We start from the raw sequence: 23,299 nt of genomic DNA, 5'->3' as shown, positions 1-23,299 counted from the left end.
TTTCCAGTCCCTATTCCACCCACAGTGTTGCTCCTCATCTACCTCTCATAGCTTCTAAACCCTGTCTAACTGACCTTTTTAACTTGCCACATCCCCCAAAATTTCCTAACAGCGTTCCACAAAATCCAGAGCAGAAACGTTCCCATAACACTGTTGTTAATCTTTCCACCAAAACCTTTAGCTCCACAGAAATTTCAATCTATCCACACCTTTAGTCCTACACCCAAATTTAATCGTGCTTTACTTGTCAGTGACCTACTCTCCTTGCCCCAATCCCTGCAATGGAAACACTTCTTTGATGTCGATCCCTCCAACCAATTCCATCCTAATTTCAACATTGAGCTCTGCCTCTCCTAGTTCATACCACAATCCAACCGTGATATTCCTCCCTCCCACCTATCTACCTGCCGGTCATCTTGCAGGAATTCCTTACCTCCAACTTAGCCTTACCATCCTTCCTTGGAATGCCAACCTTTCAGCAGAAGAAAGAGTAGCCACACATAACCTCAAATCCTGATTTAATCATCCTACCTGTAGACAAAGGTTCCACCACCACTGTTATGAATCGCAGTGACTACCTGGTAGAAGACCTCCTCTTATTATTGAACTCCTCCAAATATAAACTCTGCAGAGTGATTCCATCCCAGCACAACCTCCAAACCCTGCTTAAAGCTTTAGGTCCTTCCCAGAACCTCTCCCTTGAATCCATTTCCCTCCTCACCCCTGTGACACCTTGCACACCCACCTTCTACATGCTCCACAAAATCCACAAACCCAACAATCCTGGATGCCCCATTGTGGCTGGGTATTGTACCCCCACAGAAGGAATTTCAGCTCTCATTTTGACCAACACCTCCAACCAGTTGCCCGAGACCTAATGTCCCACATCAAAGGTACCAACCACTTTCTTCACTGACTTCCACCATCCCCACCCCTTTACCTCCTGGATCCCTAATCATCACTGCTGATGCCACCTCCATGTACACCAACATCCCTCATGCCTGTGGTCTTACCACTATTGAACACTATCTTTCCCAATGTCCTTCAGACTCTGAACCCGCTACCACTTCTCCTTTGAAGGGAACATGTACAAACAAATCCAACACACAGCCTTGGCATCCTCCTATGCCATTCTTTTTGAGGGCCATCTAGAGGAGACCTCCCCAGCCTCCCAAAAATATCTTCATGATCCAGACTCAGGGCCAAGACACTCTACCTTCATTCCTTCACAACCTCAACACCTTCTCTCCATCCAATTCATCTGTTCCTTCTCAATCCAGCGTGCCACCTTCTTAGACATTGACCTCCTCCTCTCTAATGGCTCCAACCACAGCTCTGTCCACATTAAACCCACCAACCACCAACAGAACCTGCATTTCAACAGCTGTCATCCCTTTCACACCAAAAAAACCTTCCGATACAGCCTGGTCACCCGGGGATGGCAAATCTGCAATGATAAGAACTCCCTTACCCAGTATGCAGAGGGTCTCACCAAAACCTTCACAGACAGGCACTATCCCCCAGACCGAGCAAGGTGCCGCAGTGCTTAGCACACTGGACTCACATTCGGGAAGACAACAGTTCAGTCCCGCGTCCGGCCATCCTGATTTCGGTTTTTCATGATTTTCCCTAAATCGCTCCAGTCAAATGCCGGGATGGTTCCTTTGAGAGGACACGGTCGACTTCCTTCCCTAATCTGATGAGACCGATGACCTCGCCGTCTGGTCTCCTCCACCAAACAACCCAACCTTACTATCCCCCAGACCTAGTCTGCAAATAGATCCACCATCCCATTTCCCCTCACAGCCCAAATCCTCCCACCACCCCCAAGAACCAGCCACAATGGAGTGCCATCTTCATCACTCAGTACCACCCCAGTCTGGAACAACTGAACCACTTCCTTCACCAGAGCTTTGATTACTTATCATCATGCCCTGAAAAGAGGGACATTCTACCCAAGATCCTTCCCACCCCTCCTAAAGTTGTGGTCTGTCACCCACTCAACATGCACAGCATCCTGGTCCTTCCCTATGTCACTCCCAACCCCAACTCCTTGCCACAAGTTCATATCCCTGTGAAAGACACAGATGCAAGTCGTACACAATCCATCCACCCAGCACTTCCTATACCAGTCCTACACATGTTTATCCTACCCGTCAGGGGCCAGGCCACCTGTGAAAGCAGCCACACAATTTACCAGCACTGCTGCAATCAGTGTACAGCTTTTTATGTTAGTATGACTACCAACCAGCTGTCAACCAGGACGAACAGCCACTGCCAAATTGTACCCAAGAGCAAAGTACACCACTCTGTGGCACAACATGCAACCAAACATAACACACTTGATTGCAATGGCTGCTTTACTACCTGAGCCATCTGGATCCTCCCCTCCACCACCAGATTTTCTGAACTGCACAGAAGGGAGTTATTGTTACAACACATTCTCCACTCCTATAATTATCCCGTCCTCAACCTAAAGTAATATACTGTCTCCAGACCCTCTGCCCAACAGTTTCAACCCCCTTAGTCCTATCACCTCCTCTCCATTCTTGTCTCCCACCCTCTTTGTTTGCCACCCTCAGCCAGTCCACCCACTCATCTGTCCCTGCTCCTCTCCAGTTTCACTCCATTCTCCCCATCTCCCTGCCCCACAATCTCCTGATACCACACCTGTTGTTCTAACAGGCTGTGCTCGAATGCTTATGTGTAAATGTCTTTTAATTGTGCTGTCTGCTACTTAATGTGTCATCTTTATAGTAAGTAGCAATCTATATTTTCCTACACTGTTCATGTATATTTAGACAAAAGGTCAAAGGCTAGTTTACAAGATGATAAATCTTCCTTTTTATCAAACAGTGTGACAAATGTTATAAGACTTTTCAAATTGTTGGGAATGTTTGCCCAACTTCCTAAATTATTCAGGAGGATGTTTTAATAGGCCATCAAGTGCTGTCTCATCCAGGTGCTGACTTTCTCTCTGCATCTGAATCTGTACTTTGCAAACCACTTCAAAATGAGTGACAGTGAGTACTTCCCATTGAACCAGTCATTAGAGTTTTCTGACATTCCATTCATGTATGGCACATGGAAATAACAATTACTAGAATAACTTTGAGCAAGCTGTAATTAGTCTAATCTTGTCTTTGTAGTTCCTAAGGGAGCAATTTGTAGTATGTTCCCAAATTCATCACTTAAAGTTGGTTTTCAAAACTTACTAAATATGCTCCCGTAGGATAATTTGCATCTATCTTTAAGCATTTATCATTTCAACTTGTTCAGCATCAACATGATGCTTTCCCATTGATCAAACAATAATGTGACCATTTCTGCTACCCTTCTTTGTATACATTCAATTTCCCCAGTTATTCCTATTTGGTATGGGTTCCACACACTTGAGAAACATTTCCTTTGTATTTTACCAAAGATCCAAAGCCTGCCACCTGATTTACGTATAAATGAGTATACACTGATCAGCCAGAACATTATGACCAGTGAACTACTATCGATATAAACCCATCCAGACGATAATAGAATCATTTGGTGTGGAATGACTGCTAGTCAGACACATGCATGGTGCATGGTAGTATCAGGAAGTGTGCTGTGTGTAGAATGTGGAAGGCGCGTGATCTATCTGGGTTTCACTGAGACAGATTGTGATTGCCCAGAGCCTCAGAATGAGCATTTGGAAAACTGCACGATTTTTTGAGTGTTTGAAGAGTGATGTCGTGAGTTTCATGGTGAAACCATGTCAAGACACCATGGAGTTGGATGGGTACTCTCATCACAGATATTAGACATCATAGGCTGGACAGACTGGTAAAACAGGATAGGTGGTCAGCAGTGGGGGAACTAACATTAAACTTTAAGGCTGGGCAGAGAACAAATGTGTTTGAACATACAATGAACCGAACACTCCTAACAATGAGCCTCTACATCTGATGACCCATGCATGTGCCAATGTTAACACCACGACATAGAAATGTTAACATCACATCAGCAACTATGACTGAAATGAGCACATCACAGTCAGCACTGGATGTTGGCACAGTGGCAGAGTGTTGAATGTTTTGATGAATCCAAATACCTTCTTCATAGTGCTGATGGGGGGGGGGGGGGGGGCTAATTCATCATCTTCCAGGGGAACAGCTCCTTGACACACACAGAGGGCTGGAGACAAGCTGGTGGCAGCTCCATTATGCTTTGGGAACATTCGCGTGGACATCCATGGGTTCAGTGGAGCTCACACAAGGCATCATGGCAGCCAAAGAGTATTGTATACTGGTTGCAGACTACGTAGACCCCTTCATGACAATCTTATTTTCCAGTGGCAGTGGCACTTCTCAATAAGATAATGCGTCATGTCACAAGACCATAAGTGAGATGGGGTGATTTGAGGAAGAAAGTGGTGAATTACATTTGACAAAAATGGAATGGCAAGGGACATATAGATTGTTTATGAAAGAATTTAAATAGCCTAATTTTTGTAATGTGTATTTTATCAATTAATAATTATACAGACTTTAGGAAGGTAGTACATGACAATTACAGTTTTTGGTATAGTGTAATTTTCTAGAGAAATTCAACCAACTACAAGGCTTCTAATACTGTAGAAAAATATCTTCAAAAACTTGTATGTTTCCAAGTAAAGAGATTCATTCTGCCCATAATTTAAGAAAAAACATTTCTGTTACTTATGTGTACATTTTTGAAACTATTGTTTTTATACAATAAATACAACTGAAAAATTTCATTTCAAACACAATTCATCACTAATCACAGAGAAAAAACCTAAATTCCACCATACAGTTTAAACTTTTATGACTGGGCAACACGGTGTTAAAAGTTTACAGCAAACTAAAAGCTAAGGGAATATGTAACACGGATCTTCGATTAATGAAATAACTAGATATACATCAATTAAACAAAGAGTTCAGAAAAGGCAGTTGTACAGATAGACATTTATCTGTAACTTAAATTATATTTCTGTATAACATACAAAATAATGATTAACTTTGTATTTTATTTCTTCTTGTAACTTAGTGTCATGGATTTAATTGATATTGCAAAAATACATGTAGAGGATTGCATTTGTCTCTCATTTTTAAATTATGTTTCATGTTTCTTATATGGCAAATCAACTAATTTCAAAATTATACCTTATGGAACAAGTAATTCTCATTTCTCTCATGATGGTAATGATTGTCTCTTTACAGGATATAAATGGAGTTAGAGAGCCTTATGGAACAAGGAATTCTCATTTCTCTCATGATGGTAATGATTGTCTCTTTACAGGATATAAATAGAGTTTGAGAGCCAACATCAAACCCTTTAAACATGAAATCATGGAGACTGTGGGATGGTGAAACAGTGAACTATAATGCTATCAAATTCTGTTGTGACAGAGATAAGTAAGAACAATGCCGAATTTAAGTAGTCTTTCCAGTCAAACTGGAGCTGCCTTAGTTTTCAGATTCTCACATGGAAAAGGGGCAGTAGTACATCTTATGATTCAAAGAGTTGAGCATCAAATACTGTCTTCTTGTTACTTTTTTGTGTGGGATCAACATTTTCATGACATACAATAAAGGTCTATTACTATTACACAAAATATATTATGAAGAGATGATGGTATAGCTTAATAAGCTATTACCATATGTTGGCCATTTACAGAGAACCTTCCATTTCTTGTTACTGGAGCAAAATGATCAATGGAAATAAATTGGTAACAATTACTTTGAGCCTATTTTCTTTAATTGGCATGTGAGCCTCCATGCTTATTACATCAAAGGCTTTATTGTTTTTTGCTGATAATGTGCAGTTCCAGCCATCTCTTCCTAAATTCTCTGATAACAGTAGAGTGAATCAGATGGTGTTAAATTAAAATCATTGGGTGCTGAAAGAGAAAATTGGACAATTGATGCAAATACATTAGATTTACTCAGACAAGTAAACCATACTCAAGCACCACACACATTTTGCCAAACCAGCTGGTAAAGAGGAAATAAAAATCATTAGGGCACTTGAAAATCCAGTATGTCTTCTGGTTATGATAGTATTTACCAAAGTAATAAATTTTGTGCTGGCTTGATAGTATCCCCCTTCAGTTATCTTTCAAAGTTTGAATTATGGAGTAGTAACACTCATTTATAAAAGTAGATATAAACAACTGACCTCTGATTATAGACCCAGCCAAACTTTCTCAAAAAAAAAAAAGAGCAACCTTACAACAGAATACTGAAACATCTTCCTGACAAAAATTTTTTTACAAAATCACAGTTTGGCTTTCATAAAGGCTTCTGTACACAGAAATCAGTATATGATCTTACAGGCTTAGACCTTTGTTGATGATGTGTGCCGATAGTAGGTGCAGCAGACCCAAAAGGGTGAGATGAGAGTGACCATGAAGCCACTCTACTGGACCGCAGACCTCAATTGGTGTGGCCCTGTAAGTTGCTAGATGGCTACAGAGAATGTTGGATTCTGTGTTTGACATTATTTCCTTGCAGTTATGGGTTTTTAATGTGTGGATAAAGCATTCCATATGACTGTTGAAGGCTGGTTTATAGTAGTTCTCTTTCTCTAACTTTTTCTCATTAGCATGTTTAATCTTTTCTGAGAAATGGAGATAACTCAGAACAAGATTTAATTGAGATTTCTTCTTCATTACCACTGTGTAAAAATAGTTAATTTATTTATGCTAATGTATAATATATTTTAATAAAACTGATGTTACATTTTGCTCAAAGGAGCTAATTAACATGTCTTATTCTTTTCCTTGACAACTTCCTGCGATCAATTCAGAAAAACAATTAATGATAATTATTATTAAAAAATAACAGCATTGACCATTTATATAGTGTAGTGCACCTCATTCTCTCACCATCTTTGGCCAGTATGTCAGGTGCAACAGCAGCCAGTCTACAATATGCAGTGGATCGACCCCTCCCATTCATGGTGTCCACTCCCCTCACATTTAGTAAAAAATTACAACAAACAGGACCACATCCTTGAGAAAGAAAAAATTAAATATATTAAACAATAGTCCATTATAACAAAGTGTCACTACACTATACATTACCTGTGACTGTGCCAATAGCAGCAATTTGACTGCTAGCGTTAGGAATTTTGTGACACATCTCCCTCAACAGCTGTGCAATCACAAGTAATGAAGTATGTTTTTAGTATTGTTTGGACTGATCAACATATTTATGCAATAGCCTTTGATACATAAAACAGCATTTAACACTCTTATCAGAAAAATCAGTGCTCAATTCCATTATAGACAAAATTCTGCCTATGGATATACTTTTTTTTTTGTTTTTTGACAACAACATATCACAAATTCAATACTGATTGATTAGTGTTCATTACATTAATGTCTACTGTTGGGAATGTTGCAACTGAATGCTACTATTGATTCAGCCCAGACATCCCCAGTAGCAGAAAAATGGTTTTACTGTTATAATTCCTTAAAGGTGGCTGATTGCACATTTATCAATTAAACACTTGTTTAACAGGGCAGCACTAAAATGGGACTGTGGCAACATGCTAAGAAATAACCAAGAGTATGTTACAAGATGGTACTTAACTTTGGTATAGTTTGATGTGTGGTACTTGATGCCCTAAGCTTATTACAATGGAATCTAAATAACATTGCTATCTATTGGTAGTCTATAATATCATCACTATAAAAATGTAATCATGGAGACTCTTGATTATCCTATTACTGCACAAATAGTGACTGATAACTCAGAATGTAGTCTTCAGAGAACTTTACTGAGCTGGCTGCAATTGCTAAACTGAACTACCTGCTGGTTTGGAACTGGTATGTGTGTCTCTGCAGTGCCTCATCTTTTCTGAATGTCAGTGAAATGATTTATATGCGGTGCAAGGCAGAACCAACGTAGTCCACAGTTTACAGTGCCGTCTTTGGTGGTTCTCTCCACCATTGGCAGATGTATACAACACACAGAAGCACGTGGCTTGGAAGCAGAAAGTGATCCAAGTTTGTGAGCACCATATGGAGGCTGCTGCTTGGATCTGAGAGGCACATGGCGAGTGGTTGTGTCCATATGGTGGTGACGTCTAGTGGTATTTGTTATGTACCTCTTATTTAGTACATATCATCTACATATTCCATACACTTTAACAGCTAAGACTGTACCTCATAACAACATAAAACTGTTTGTACTGAACAAAACAATTTCCGTAACTTTGATTATGACAATGCCACATAACTCCTAATCTGTATACTGTTTGTGTACCAAGCGAGACTGATCATTACATATTGTTACATTGTAACGAAAGTCAAGTCCAAATCTAAAAGCAAAATCATCAGTAAAATACAACAGATAGTACTGAAAGCACATTTAGTTTGAACACCAATATACAGCCAGAAAAGAACTGAACTCCTGGATGAGAGTTATTCAGATGCTGAAGATTCCAGACTACACAAATATGAGAAATTTTGAAAATCTTCCACAACTGATAAATACTAAATCACAAAAATCTAAAGTGGCCTGGTTTGGATTGGTGACCCACGGCATACCAGGCAGTGGCACTAACCACTAAATCACAGCTCATGGCATTGCTGCCTGTCCTGGAGAAACAGTGGGTGTGTCAGAAGTTCACTATGGGACTGACTACAGAACCTTGGACCTAGAGCTTGTCAATGGTCCTCTGTATGACAGCACAGGCAGAGCCTCATGTTCTGGCTGTGTCATCACGTTCTCTTCAGTATGACTGCCATCAAAGATATCCCCTCCCATCAAACCTTCCTGATTGTCGAGTGTCTCCAGTTTCCCTGAGTAAGAAGCTGCCATGTGAAACTGCACCTCAGCACTATTGTAGGGCTTCACACAAATTATGCGAACAACATCTCAGTGCTTTTGTCATCTTGGTGAAGAGTTATAATCCTTGACTTCATATGTGACATCTGATGAAAGTAGTGCTTTAGTAAATTTTCTAACAGCCCACTTTCCCTACAGACATAAAAATCCACACTAAGCCTCCTGAGCCATATCTCACTCACCTGTGCTTGATGTAGGGCTGCTCCTGGTCTTTCCCCAGCTGGCCTGGGTCCATACGTCTTGCTTCTTCAGTTCTGGTGGTGAGATATTTCACATAGTCATCCTTAGCATCATCTGGTTGAAATAAGAACAGTATATTCATTGTTGCTTCAGCCTCTTGACAGTGTAGGGAAGAGCCGTATTGAGCCTGTAGTTTGTTGTGCCATTGCATTCTGTATGAATGTCATGACAGGCAGTATTACATCCCGATTGCTCTGGTCGACTGCCAGTGTCTTATTAAAGCTTTCTGTGAGTCCATTCATCTGTGGGTGGCAGACATTTGTCATCTTGTGGATTATGCCACAACATGAAATCACCTCTAATAATAAAAATCTCAAGTGAAAAACATTTACATCATGAGAGGTTTATTACACCAGGTGCTCCGTGCTTTAAAGTTAAGCCTCCTACAAGGAACCTTGCAATTTCCAGAGCTTCGGCAGTCAACACAGTTCTGATGACAGTGTAGAAGTTGCAGTTGTCAGCACATCCTATTATGTATCATATACCATTTCTGTTTCAGGGACCTTCTCAAGAGCTTGATTCCAGTTCAACAGAATGGTGCTGTTGCAGGTGGAAAAAGTACCAGATGCCGTGCAGGTAATTGTGGTATGCACTTCCGTCACTGACATTCTTTATAGTGGCTCACATAGTATACTGGCCAGTATACTGGTGTTTGATTCTATCTACAGTCTTCACAAACCCCAGGTGACCAGATGTTGGAGCATCGTGGAAAAACTTCAGAATAGCTGGCCATAAGTAAGATGGGCTGAAAAGAAACCATTTCCTCCACATCAGATCATAGTTTCTGTTATTCAATATTCTGTTTATTAATCTGAATTATCCTTTGGTCAGTTCTTCATTCTTCGACGCTTCTATGGTTTTCAGTAATGCTTGATTTTCCCTCTGCTCAGCAGCATCGTCATCCACACTGCTGTGTTCCACCACAGGATTCCTTGGAAGACAGTTGGCATCCTTGCTTTTGCATCTGTTTTTGTATACCACTGAGACACTGTATTTCTGAAGCTTCAGTGCACACCTCACCAGTCAGTCCAATGGATCCTTCAGGTAAGTCAGCCGGCATTGGGAATGGTGGACCATAACTACGGTGAAAAGTTTACCAAGTAAATATGGTTGGAACTTATTGCTGGCCCAAACAACTGCATGGCACACTTTCTCAGCTGTAGAGTAGTTCCTCTTGGACTTGGAGAGTATTTTGAAAGCATAAGTTATCACCTTTTCAGGTTCTTCCAGTATTTCCTCTAGAGCAGTATCTAACCTATAATCTCTAGTATGGGTGTGGAGTTCTGTGTCATCATTCTCATTATACGATGCTAGGACTGGAGGTGATGTTAGATTATCCTTATGGACAAAGAAAGATCTTTGTGCTTTGATCCCGGAAAATTTCATCTCTCCCTGCAGTAGTTCTCACAAGAGATGTGCCTTAATATATATATCCTTTATGAATTATCAGTAGTATGAGCACATTCCAAAATGCTTCCCATGTCATGAATGCACTCAGGAATTGGAAAATATGTGAGCACTACTATTTTCTATGGATTGGAACAGGATTCACCATTCACTAGGTGCTCCAAGATTTTTTTCTTTTAATTTTTTTTTTTTTTTTTTTTTTTTAGCAAAAAAGCACTTTTTTGGACTTACATTATGGCAATTGGGAGGACTCATAGCAGGAATAAGAGGGTGGAATCAACTGATTGCATTAACAATACAATAATTATATATTTAATGATACACTACAATGATGATTTGATCACATCACTAAGTTACACTCCTTAATTTCATGAATACATTAGACCCAAACATTGTAACAACAACCATAAGAAAATATTTAATTTCGTATTTACTCACATGTTCAGTAGCATAACATACAACAACTAACCATGCAGCGAGCAGTTAAATTCATGTTACAAAATGAAAGATAATACGACACTTGGGAAAATGTTATCTTAAACTTTATAGCACCATTTCAGTTTGATAACATAGGACACAAACTGGTGCAGCAAGCATGGTCATGACAGAGTGCAAAGCATCAGCATTCGCTTTGTGTACAATCAACCAGTTACAAACAGTAAAGTAATAATTATAGTAAAGACAATAATTAGGAATGAATCTTCCATTGCCAGGAGCTCGGACGTTTCCAATAAGAATATTGCCATCACATAGATCCCTGCAATGGAACCTAAGTCCACCAATAAGTAGAAGGCACAAGAAATTCCACAATAGCTAACCTGGAACAGCTTGGTCTTAGCAATGGACAGAACTGTGGCTTCTATAAGCAATAAAAGTTACTGCTGGTGCAGCCACCACATAAATGGATGCATTACTCATAACATGGAAAATCTAACGAGATGACTGTAGCTGACAACATTATCCCAATATGAGCTCCATAAGATTACATTTGAGCATCATATATTGTGATTCATCATGAACATAACGAATTACTAAAACAGTTTATTGACAGACTCATGGCATAGAGAAAACATCAAAATGTTGTAAATACATATGAACATAATCAATAATCAACACAGTTTATTAACATACTCATGTTGGAGAATAAATGTCAAAATATTTTTAATTCTTGTGAACATAACTATAAATAATACAGTTTATCAAGATACTCATGGCAAATAATATTTAGCAAGACAGCTGTTGATTTAGAACATACACTCATACAAAGTACACAATATTATATAACACATTTAAAACATTGTGAAGCACCGGTTAATAGAATCTATTATTCCACACTGTATTGCGGTATCATATCTATAAGATTCCAATACCTGTTCTGCTGAAGGATCTTTGCCACAGATATGTGGACACTATGGCCACAATGCAATTTTGTGCATTGGACAAGGGCAGAAGATAGCCACACCATCAGCACGTTCATCAGCCACAGGTTACCATACCTCCAAATGTATAATCTCAACAGACTCTCAATAATTCCATGCATGCAAGCGTCCACTTTGTACTGTCATACCCAAAAGTATCCGAAAGACCTGAACTGCGTTTCGCCTGATTTGCATGCAGACCATATAACATAGCTGTCTTACGGATCCTCTAATCTATTTGCTATGCATTCGTTTGACTGCACAAAATAGATGGGGCAAGTGCACCCTCAAAATGAATAAGTACAGCTTAAGCACATTTATAAGTGTTTAATTTAGCAATTTGGAAGAATGTAATAATTTTTTCACACTCTTTGAAACATGGTGAATTATATTTTATGGATATAGGTCACATAACTAATGATAAAATTTTCTGCATTTTTTAAAAGATGGTTGTCACTCAAAACACACTTGCCCCTCATAGATGGGGGTAAGTGGATCTTCACATGGTAGTTGGCATTCAATGTCCATGCGAGACAGGAAAGGGCAAGAGCATCTTACTACAACCTTTCTTTGATATTTGGTTCTGATTTAACACAAATATCATGGATAATGCAGATCAGGTACTATTTTGTTAACAAACGACCAATGTGTGTTTAATAAGACTTTATTTAACTCAAACAATGTTTCAAAATGACAAGATAAGTTAATAAAAATGTAGAAATAAATACGTAGACTTATTTCTTATTGGATATCGTAATTATCGAAAGACATATTGAAACTTATTTCACCTCTACGATGTTTGGGATGGGTAAAGCAGATACAATGTCACTTTCGAGAACAAAAGACAAATCTTCAACCGGTGGCAATATAAATAATGATTTTTTTTTTTCAGGAATGAGCTCTTTCTGGTGTACTTTACGAAAATTTTGTCATTAGAAATACCACAGACTTGACCGACTTTTCTTTTTTTTTTTTCCATGTAGAATTTCACCAACACCCAACCTCTGACATCCACATCTTCCACTTGCTTAGTAAGAGGATCAATAATATCTTCTCCACTTTCAAATTGACATCTCTTCATCTTCATAGTTGACCTCATCTTCGTCTTCATCAGATGTTGAATCTACACTCCTGGAAATTGAAATAAGAACACGGTGAATTCATTGTCCCAGGAAGGGGAAACTTTATTGACACATTCCTGGGGTCAGATACATCACATGATCACACTGGCAGAACCACAGGCACATAGACACAGGCAACAGAGCATGCACAATGTCGGCACTAGTACAGTGTATGTCCACCTTTCGCAGCAATGCAGGCTGCTATTCTCCCATGGAGACGATCGTAGAGATGCTGGATGTGGTCCTGTGGAACGGCTTGCCATGCCATTTCCACCTGGCGCCTCAGTTGGACCAGCGTTCGTGCTGGACGTGCAGACCGCGTGAGACGACGCTTCATCCAGTCCCAAACATGCTCAATGGGGAACAGATCCGGAGATCTTGCTGGCCAGGGTAGTTGACTTACACCTTCTAGAGCACGTTGGGTGGCACGGGATACATGCGGACGTGCATTGCCCTGTTGGAACAGCAAGTTCCCTTGCCGGTCTAGGAATGGTAGAACGATGGGTTCGATGACGGTTTGGATGTACCGTGCACTATTCAGTGTCCCCTCGACGATCACCAGTGGTGTACGGCCAGTGTAGGAGATCGCTCCCCACACCATGATGCCGGGTGTTGGCCCTGTGTGCCTCGGTCGTATGCAGTCCTGATTGTGGCGCTCACCTGCACGGCGCCAAACACGCATACGACCATCATTGGCACCAAGGCAGAAGCGACTCTCATCGCTGAAGACGACACGTCTCCATTCGTCCCTCCATTCACGCCTGTCGCGACACCACTGGAGGCGGGCTGCACGATGTTGGGGCGTGAGCGGAAGACGGCCTAACGGTGTGCGGGACCGTAGCCCAGCTTCATGGAGACGGTTGCGAATGGTCCTCGCCGATACCCCAGGAGCAACAGTGTCCCTAATTTGCTGGGAAGTGGCGGTGCGGTCCCCTACGGCACTGCGTAGGATCCTACGGTCTTGGCGTGCATCCGTGCGTCGCTGCGGTCCGGTCCCAGGTCGACGGGCACGTGCACCTTCCGCCGACCACTGGCGACAACATCGATGTACTATGGAGACCTCACACCCCACGTGTTGAGCAATTCGGCGGTACGTCCACCCGGCCTCCCGCATGCCCACTATACGCCCTCGCTCAAAGTCCGTCAACTGCACATACGGTTCACGTCCACGCTGTTGCGGCATGCTACCAGTGTTAAAGACTGCGATGGAGCTCCGTATGCCACGGCAAACTGGCTGACAGTGACGGCGGCGGTGCACAAATGCTGCGCAGCTAGCGCCATTCGACGGCCAACACTGCGGTTCCTGGTGTGTCCGCTGTGCCGTGCGTGTGATCATTGCTTGTACAGCCCTCTCGCAGTGTCCGGAGCAAGTATGGTGGGTCTGACACACCGGTGTCAATGTGTTCTTTTTTCCATTTCCAGGAGTGTAATTCAACTTGACATGTTTTTAATTTTCTACTGCTTTTTTCATACTTTTCTTTCAGACGCTGGATCATTGCTTTGCTGGTAATAATTTCTGCTCCATCACAAAGTTTCTCTTCAAACCTTTAATGGTCTGGCACACAGTTGATTTTTTCTTAATATTTTTCAAAATAATGAACTCAAATGAAATTTGTTCTGCTGCTTTACTTGTAGGTGGATTCGGATTGCAGATTTCAGCATCTACAGTTGCCTTATGAGGGCTAATGGATAGTTGTCAGAAGATTTCAAGCCCTCTGACTCCAAATTTACATTCCTCTCGATTGCATGATCTATGGATTCAACCACTGATATTTTTTTCCAACTTTGCAAGGAAGCTTGGTCATAATGTTCCTCAGAAATTACTTTAATGTTGAAAGCCATTATGCTATTTTTCCTGGATCCACTTTTGATTATGTCAGGAATGGTTTCTTACCACACCTGTCCGATTAATTCATAAAACATGTTTTAAGGAATTTACATTCCTGCATGTTTCCTCTGTCATTGGACTAATTTGACGTCCCAAGCACTTTTAAGAGACCAAAATATAGATATGTCAAGCGGTTGTAACACATGAGATAATTGTGTGGAGGTGGCTTTAACTCATCATCTGCTTTTCATTTGCTAAGCGGCCTCTATGGTGATATATATGGGTGGAATGCCCATCGTGAATTAGAAGAACTGGTCTTTTATCCTCTATATTTGGTATGAAAGTTTTTTTTTTATGCTTGGTGAAAACATGAGTATCCATCCAACCATTTCTGGTGGCAGCATATGCTGTACTTGGATAACCAGTTCCCTCTGGTGCTGTCCATTCATTCCATATACTCTTACCCTTGAAGACTAAAAATTGAAGCCGGCCATTGTAGCCGAGTGGTTCTAGGCGCTTCAGTCCAAAACCGCACTGCTGCTACAGTCGCAGGTTCGAATCCTGCCTTGGTCATGGATGTGTGTGATGTCCTTAGGTTAGTTAGGTTTAAGTAGTTATAAGTCTAGGGGTCTGATGACCTCGGATGTTAAGTCCCATAGTGCTCAAGCCATTTGAACCTAAAAATTGAATACCTGGTCTGGTTTATCAAGAAGTTCTAAGTTGGTAAGAGAAGATTCAAGAAGGGTGAAATAATCATAAATTCGAACCACTTCTACATTTTGAGGTTTCTTAATAGAAAGACGTTGGAGCTTTCTGAAATTTATGAACCAGTCTATTCCCAGTCGATCGTGTTTCGTAACAAATTCTCCCACAACGTCTAGCACCTTGCTGTGTGAGAACCCAAAGCCCGATTTCTCCAGTGTACAAAGTGTATACGCAGTGCTCATTTCAATTTCAGAAGATATGTCTGGTGTTCTCCGTTTCAAATGTACTTTGAGGGTTTCAAAGAAATGTTGTGCCATCTACTTGCTGTTTTTATTGTCAGAGTTCCAGCTTTTACCTCAATGACAACTTTTTGCAATGTTTCTTGAGTGTAAGATTTAACTCGATTGTAACAGCAAACCATATTGAGTCACTTGAAATAATAAGGTTTTTCAGGCACAAACATTTTATTTAATAAAGTTTTAAGTACAAATATTAAACACTGAGCAATCCTGGGTCAAGTGTGTTACTCCCATGCTCTTGCGCCACTCATTGTAGACGCTCATGCCCCGAAATGTATATTCTGAGGGGCAAGAGTGACCCCCTTACTAAACAAAAATCATACATAGATATCTTAAAATTACGTATATTTATGATGTAATAATGCTTTATGTTTACCTAGCACATGTGTCCACAGTAAGTATCCACAAAAGTACAGCTATAACGAATGACGAAAAAAAAAAAAAACGTGATGCACTCGTAGCCAGAATATGAAGCGCACTGTCAATTGCCGATTGTTACCGCGCGAGTCAGAATTTAATTGTTTGCGTGTGCATAAGTTTGCAGTGTTGCCATGGCTTGATTCACGAAAACTGCCAACATCGCCACATAAAAATCTCTATTGCGTAGGAGACTTGCCCCAAAGTTGCACTTGCCCCAAAGTTGCACTTGCCCCACCTTACCTTACCACAAGAGGTCATGTCACTAGAGAACACTATTCTTTAAGGTCATCAGTCCAGAAGCTTCTGTAAAGTTTAGAAGGTAGGAGACGAGATACTGGCAGAAGTAAAGCTGTGAGGGCGGGACGTGAGTCGTGCTTGGGTAGCTCAGTTGGTAGAGCACTTGCCCGTGAAAGGCAAAGGTCCCGATTTCGAGTCTCGGTCCGGCACACAGTTTTAATCTCCCAGGAAGTTTCAGTTATCTAGTTCTTTGCATGTCTAGGGAATACTTTTCAAGGTAATACTGTACATCTCCAATTATTCGTAGATTTCATAAAAACTAAATCAACTGATGAAAACGTTACTACATAATAGAAACTGCGTTGCACTACTTAATTTACTCGTGCTTAGCAACAACGCTTGTAAAATGCTGAAACTGGCAGTAAACACCACTTTCAAAGCCAGAGGATGTTAATGTCTTCTGTTATGTTGAAATTGGTCAAAAAGTGATATTTTTTTATTATTATTTCTTAATAGCAATTGATCTCTCCTGAATAATTTGATGCATCATTTGTCGATTAATTCCAATTGTAAGTGTAGTTTTTATTATTTCAAAGTTAATAGCGCAAGTGTAAAAAATCCAGTCATTTTGCATGGACTTTCTTAAGTATCTCTACCTCCAGAATTATTCAATATAAAAGCCTGTGGTTTTCAGCTATCTATTACTTGAATTCATGCTAATGTTCGAGTTAAGAGGTTGGATGCAGTGTGTCAACAGAAATGGCGGTATTGCACATGTATTTTGTGGAGACTAAATGGTAAAGGAATACTTACAGACAAAAACATTGGTGAATATTATAGAATGGCAATAAGAAACAATACACATGACGTACATGTGATGAAAAGAAGAATGTGGGCTACAGTCTTCCACAAATTATTCACACATCTGTACATCGTCTTTGCCCACTTGGTGCTGATTCATGGTACAAGTACCACAAACCTCAGGCAGCGGATGCAGAGGAAAAATTTGGGCACAAAAATAGCATACCATCTGCAGTGATGGAAGCTACTGAACCAATACATAGAGAGTTAGCTTATCCTGACCTCCTTCCCAAATGCCTCCATGTTCAAACACGAATGAGTTTTTCAGTAATGTCATTTGGACCAGGAATAGCAAAAAAGTCTTTGTAGGAATGAAAACTCTAAGCTTGGGTGTTTGCGAGCTGTGATAACGTTTAATCATGATGATAAGCGAAGAAACTTGGGTACTAGAACAACTTGGCATCACTCCACAAGCGAACACACTGAAAGCCTTCCAGCAAATGCATCGACTTAGGTCCATGAAAGCCTAGTGTGCAACAGAGAAAATGACTAAAAAAGCAAAGGCAGGAAAAGAAAGAAGCTTTTAGGTTTGCAGTATGATCAAGAACACAATCCAGATAATGCTAATTATGGACCAGGCTGCTTCTAGGAGCTGGCATACCTCCATATGTGAGTTAATATCAAATGAAACGTTTAAACTTGATTTTCTGGAAATGACATTTTTTAAAAATATTTGACCCATTATCTCAGGAATCATTACAGATACGTATATCTAAGCTTACACTATTTTACCTCTTTGTATACTGCTGCTGCTGAATCACCAAAACATTTCTAACTGGACCTAATGGATTGTTACTTACAGAAGCAAAAGTGGATTTAAAGGAAAAAAAAAATGAACATGCGAGGGTTGCCCAGGAAGTAACATACCCCATTTTTTTCTCAGCTAAAAACGATGATACGAATGCGAAACGTTAAATATGTATTATATATATATATATATATATATATATATATATATATATATATATATATATATATATATATATATATATATATATATATATATATATATATATATACAGGGTGTTTCAAAAATGACCGGTATATTTGAAACGGCAATACAAACTAAACGAACAGCGATAGAAATACACCGTTTGTTGCAATATGCTTGGGTCAACAGTACATTTTCAGGCAGACAAACTTTCGAAATTACAGTAGTTACAATTTTCAACAACAGATGGCGCTGCGGTCTGGGAAACTCTATAGTACGATATTTTCCACATATCCACCATGCGTAGCAATAATATGGCGTAGTCTCTGAATGAAATTACTCGAAACCTTTGACAACGTGTCTGGCGGAATGGCTTCACATGCAGATGAGATGTACTGCTTCAGCTGTTCAATTGTTTCTGGATTCTGGCGGTACACCTGGTCTTTCAAGTGTCCCCACAGAAAGAAGTCACAGGCGTTCATGTCTGGCGAATAGGGAGGCCAATCCACGCCGATTCCTGTATGTTTCGGATAGCCCAAAGCAATCACACGATCATCGAAATATTCATTCAGGAAATTAAAGACGTCGGCCGTGCGATGTGGCCGGGCACCATCTTGCATAAACCACGAGGTGTTCGCAGTGTCGTCTAAAGCAGTTTCATGAAGAATGTCCAGATAGCGTGATGCAGTAATCGTTTCGGATCTGAAAAATGGGCCAATGATTCCTTTGGAAGAAATGGCGGTCCAGACGAGTACTTTTTGAGGATGCAGGGACGATGGGACTGCAACATGGGGCTTTTCGGTTCCCCATATGCGCCAGTTCTGTTTATTGACGAAGCCGTCCAGGTAAAAATAAGCTTCGTCAGTAAACCAAATGCTGCCCACATGCATATCGCCGTCATCAATCCTGTGCACTATATCGTTAGCGAATGTCTCTCGTGCAGCAATGGTAGCGGCGCTGAGGGGTTGCCGTGTTAGAATTTTGTATGGATAGAGGTGTAAACTCTGGCGCATGAGACGATACGTGGACGTTGGCGTCATTTGGACCGCAGCTGCAACACGGTGAACGGAAACCCGAGGCCGCTGTTGGATCACCTGCTGCACTAGCTGCGCGTTGCCCTCTGTGGTTGCCGTACGCGGTCGCCCTACCTTTTCAGCACGTTCATCCGTCACATTCCCAGTCCGTTGAAATTTTTCAAACAGATCCTTTATTGTATCGCTTTTCGGTCCTTTGGTTACATTAAACCTCCGTTGAAAACTTCGTCTTGTTGCAACAACACTGTGTTCTAGGCGGTGGAATTCCAACACCAGAAAAATCCTCTGTTCTAAGGAATAAACCATGTTGTCTACAGCACACTTGCACGTTGTGAACAGCACACGCTTACAGCAGAAAGACGACGTACAGAATGGCGCACCCACAGATTGCGTTGTCTTCTATATCTTTCACATCACTTGCAGCGCCATCTGTTGATGAAAATTGTAACTACTGTAATTTCGAAAGTTTGTCCGCCTGAAAATGTACTGTTGTCCCAAGCATATTGCAACAAACGGTGTATTTCTATCGCTGCTCGTTTAGTTTTTATTGCCGTTTCAAATATACCGGTCATTTTTGAAACACCCTGTATATATATATATATATATATATATATATATATATATATAATTCAAGTTTCCGTCACTTCCGATAGATACATAGCTGCAGACCAGTTTCAAAATGGTGTCTGCAGGTGATGTACGTTACAACCAACGTGCCGTCATTGAATTTCTCACTGCAGAGAAAGAAACTGTGGGGAACATTCTGCGGGGCGTCTGCTGTCGACAGAAGTACAGTTAGTCGCTGGGCAAGGAGGGTGAGGTCAACAGAAGGCGGTTCGGCGCCGGCTCAACTATTTGCAGCGGTTGGGGAGACCATCCACGACTGTCACACCTGACATGTTGCAGCGAGCTGATGTTGTCATTCGCGAGGACAGACGCATTGCGACTCGGCAGATGGCGCTGCATCTGTCAATCAGCAAGGAAGTGTGGATGCAATTAACCACACTCTTGGATATTCAAAAGTGTGTGCAAGATGTGTCCTGCAGTGTGTAACAGTGGATAACAAATTACACAGAAAAAACATTTATCTTCATTTGTAGCAACTTTTTAAAGCTGAGGGGGAGGAGACGTTTTGCAGATGATGAGGAGGTGATTCACACAGTGAAGCACTAGCTCCACCGCCAGGAGAAGGATTGATACTGACAGGACATATACGGCCTTGTTTCGCGCTGGAGCAAGGCCATAGAACGGGATGGAGATTACGTGGAAAAACAGGGTGTGCAGATAAAACATCATTCTTTCGTATTTGTAATTCTCATTATGTTAAATAAAAAATTGCTCAAGAAAAAATATGGTGCATTACTTTCTGCACAAGCCTTGTAATTTTTTAAAAAAAATCGTAAGTAACTATTTATTTGTCTGTGTATTATGATCCTGGTTCAGTAATCAGAAAAGGAGTGAACAGTAGTAACCAAAAATTGCAGATCTCTATCTGTCAAAGGTTCTCAGATGACAGGTCATCAATATTGCAACACCGTAGGTATAGGATATGTGGTAGACTACTACCCTTAAGCATTAACGATCATTATCTCCAGATGACTTCGTCGACATCACCTATTTCAGATAGTACGAGGAAGAGCATATTGCACAAAATGAACTTTCCGTTCCAATAAACGAAATGAAGTTCACATTGTCGCGGAATTACTGTAACTGTAGTATCCAATTCAACAATGTAGAAAAATGTTTCAACGTTGCAAAACTGACATCCTAATTAGAGGCCTTGCACTTAGTCGCCAACCATAAATTGTAACTCTGTGGAACACCAGTTTCAGTAAAGTGATGCAGCTAAGACTGTTTACAACTGCTCTTTCTCATCGGCAAATGTGCAGTGAAATATTGGCCTCTATTAACTATGGTGCAACAGTGATTTCATGCGCAAGCAATGCGTGCAAATCGCAGAATTTAATAATGCCCTGGCTTCCAGCTCTGTATATTCATGACCTAACATGGCTGTGCATCATTTCAGGCCCCCCGCTACTGCAACATCGTCCTGGTGAGTAAGCTTTTTCCCTTCTGCCAGCGAAGTACGAAAAATGCGGCCCGTAATCGATTCACAAATCACTGTTTAGTGCTGTTAAGGAGATTTCTTTTAACCTAGTCGTAGGTGAATGAGTTTACTCTTGAAACATGTTAAGCAACAACGTTCGCAAATTTACGGAATAAGAAAAGCTTATTGTCGAGATAGGTCAATCTGTGTTCCTGCAGCTGTGGAAACCATTAGTTGAGACCGAGTTTAATATCCGATAGTACAGTGCTGTTGAAACTGCGAAAGATTAACAACCGAAGGGTGAGTCCACCCTCACACTGAGGAGTATTTATAATAGGAAACCAGGGTATACCGTTTGTCCTCGCATACACACAAATGTTTACAATACAAGGAGTACTTTGAACGTTACAGTTGACATTGTCCTTCTAAATTAACAATTTTTTCTTTACAACGAACTAAAATTTGTAGAAGCGACAGGATTCAAGCGCGGTGATAAAAAATTACAAACTCATCGCCTTACCTACTCCCGGTGTCCTCTCACTTGCATTAAGTGCTGTTACAGACTTCTGTTGTATAATATATAACACAGCTAAAATACGATCCCCGGAGCAATACAAATTTAAATTTTACTTTTAATCTCTGAAAACGGTGTATTATCGTTGTTATGTATGATGTTTAGAGGCAGAATACGTTTACAACACTCTAAACAATACTCACAAGGAACTAATTCATTAAATCTATTTTAAAAGCATGTAATCGGGAATGAATTTGACTTCTGAGGCGAAGGAAGTGCTGTCCACCTTAAATCGCACTTCGTTTCCTCCTGCCTTGTCAGTAGGTCCTTACAAGAGTATCGTCTCTGCTCAAGAAATTCGACAAAAGTCGAATTGCTCTGCTTTATGAATATGGGAACTGTATCAGCATCAGTTCCTGTCGCCTAAGATATAGAAAATCTACGATACCTCTCTATGTGAAAAGTATGGACTAGACATCCACCGACTACCACTGAGGATTAAGGCAACAGTATCCTCCACTGCAGTGGTGAACACCCTTTCAGGACTATCACACAAATTAGGAACATCCTATAGGTAAGTGTGAGCAGGTCACCCATTGCTCTTCGTCTCAAGTGGAAGGAAGGTTTGGACGAAAATCAGCGGTTAAGGAAATGTTGAAGGAGCAACTAATGGTTGCCAGATTAAACTTCGCATTGGCGTACTGAGGGAAACCGCATTCGTGCAGGGAACTAATGATATCTACGGTTGAGAAGATGTTTTCTACTGCGCCAAATACTTCAGCACATGCATATCGACGAAGTGGAGCGAGATTCGACTGCAAATATGTCCATCAGAGGCAACGGCGACGCTGAACTGCTGTCCAAGTTTGTCGATGGATATCAAGTGCATGAGGCGTTTTGTGGCAAATGGACTGTCTGTTTTCTAGTCAACACTACTCCGGAATACTGGAGAACATAGTGCTTCCTTCTGTTCTTCTGAGATCTTCAGGAGGCAGAATAATGCTCCAATACGACCGTTCTCCTGTCCACACAGCGAACTTTGTAAAATACTGGTCTCAAATGAACGAGGACGTTGAGCTGGTGCAGTGGCCTTCCGAAGGTGCTGATCGCAGTCCCATAGCGCAAGTAGGGGCAGGGTTGGAGAAAATTCTTAGGTGTAGAAGACCAACACCAACAACCAAGCCAGCACTGCCCTAATCAGTTCATGACACATGGGAAGAGTTGCTACAGAACAAAAGATTCATCCAGAAACTTGTTGCCACTATTCCTCAGTGGCTAAATGCACTTGTAGAGGAGCATGGAAACAGGATACGTTACCGAATTATTTGATTATTAGGTAAAGATTTTGTTTATGACAAATGATCGTTGTGTTTCCCTCGAAGATTTAT

This window comes from Schistocerca serialis, chromosome 4 (assembly GCF_023864345.2).
Source record: "Schistocerca serialis cubense isolate TAMUIC-IGC-003099 chromosome 4, iqSchSeri2.2, whole genome shotgun sequence".
Taxonomy (NCBI): domain Eukaryota; kingdom Metazoa; phylum Arthropoda; class Insecta; order Orthoptera; family Acrididae; genus Schistocerca; species Schistocerca serialis.
Note: the sequence above shows the minus strand (reverse complement) of the source record.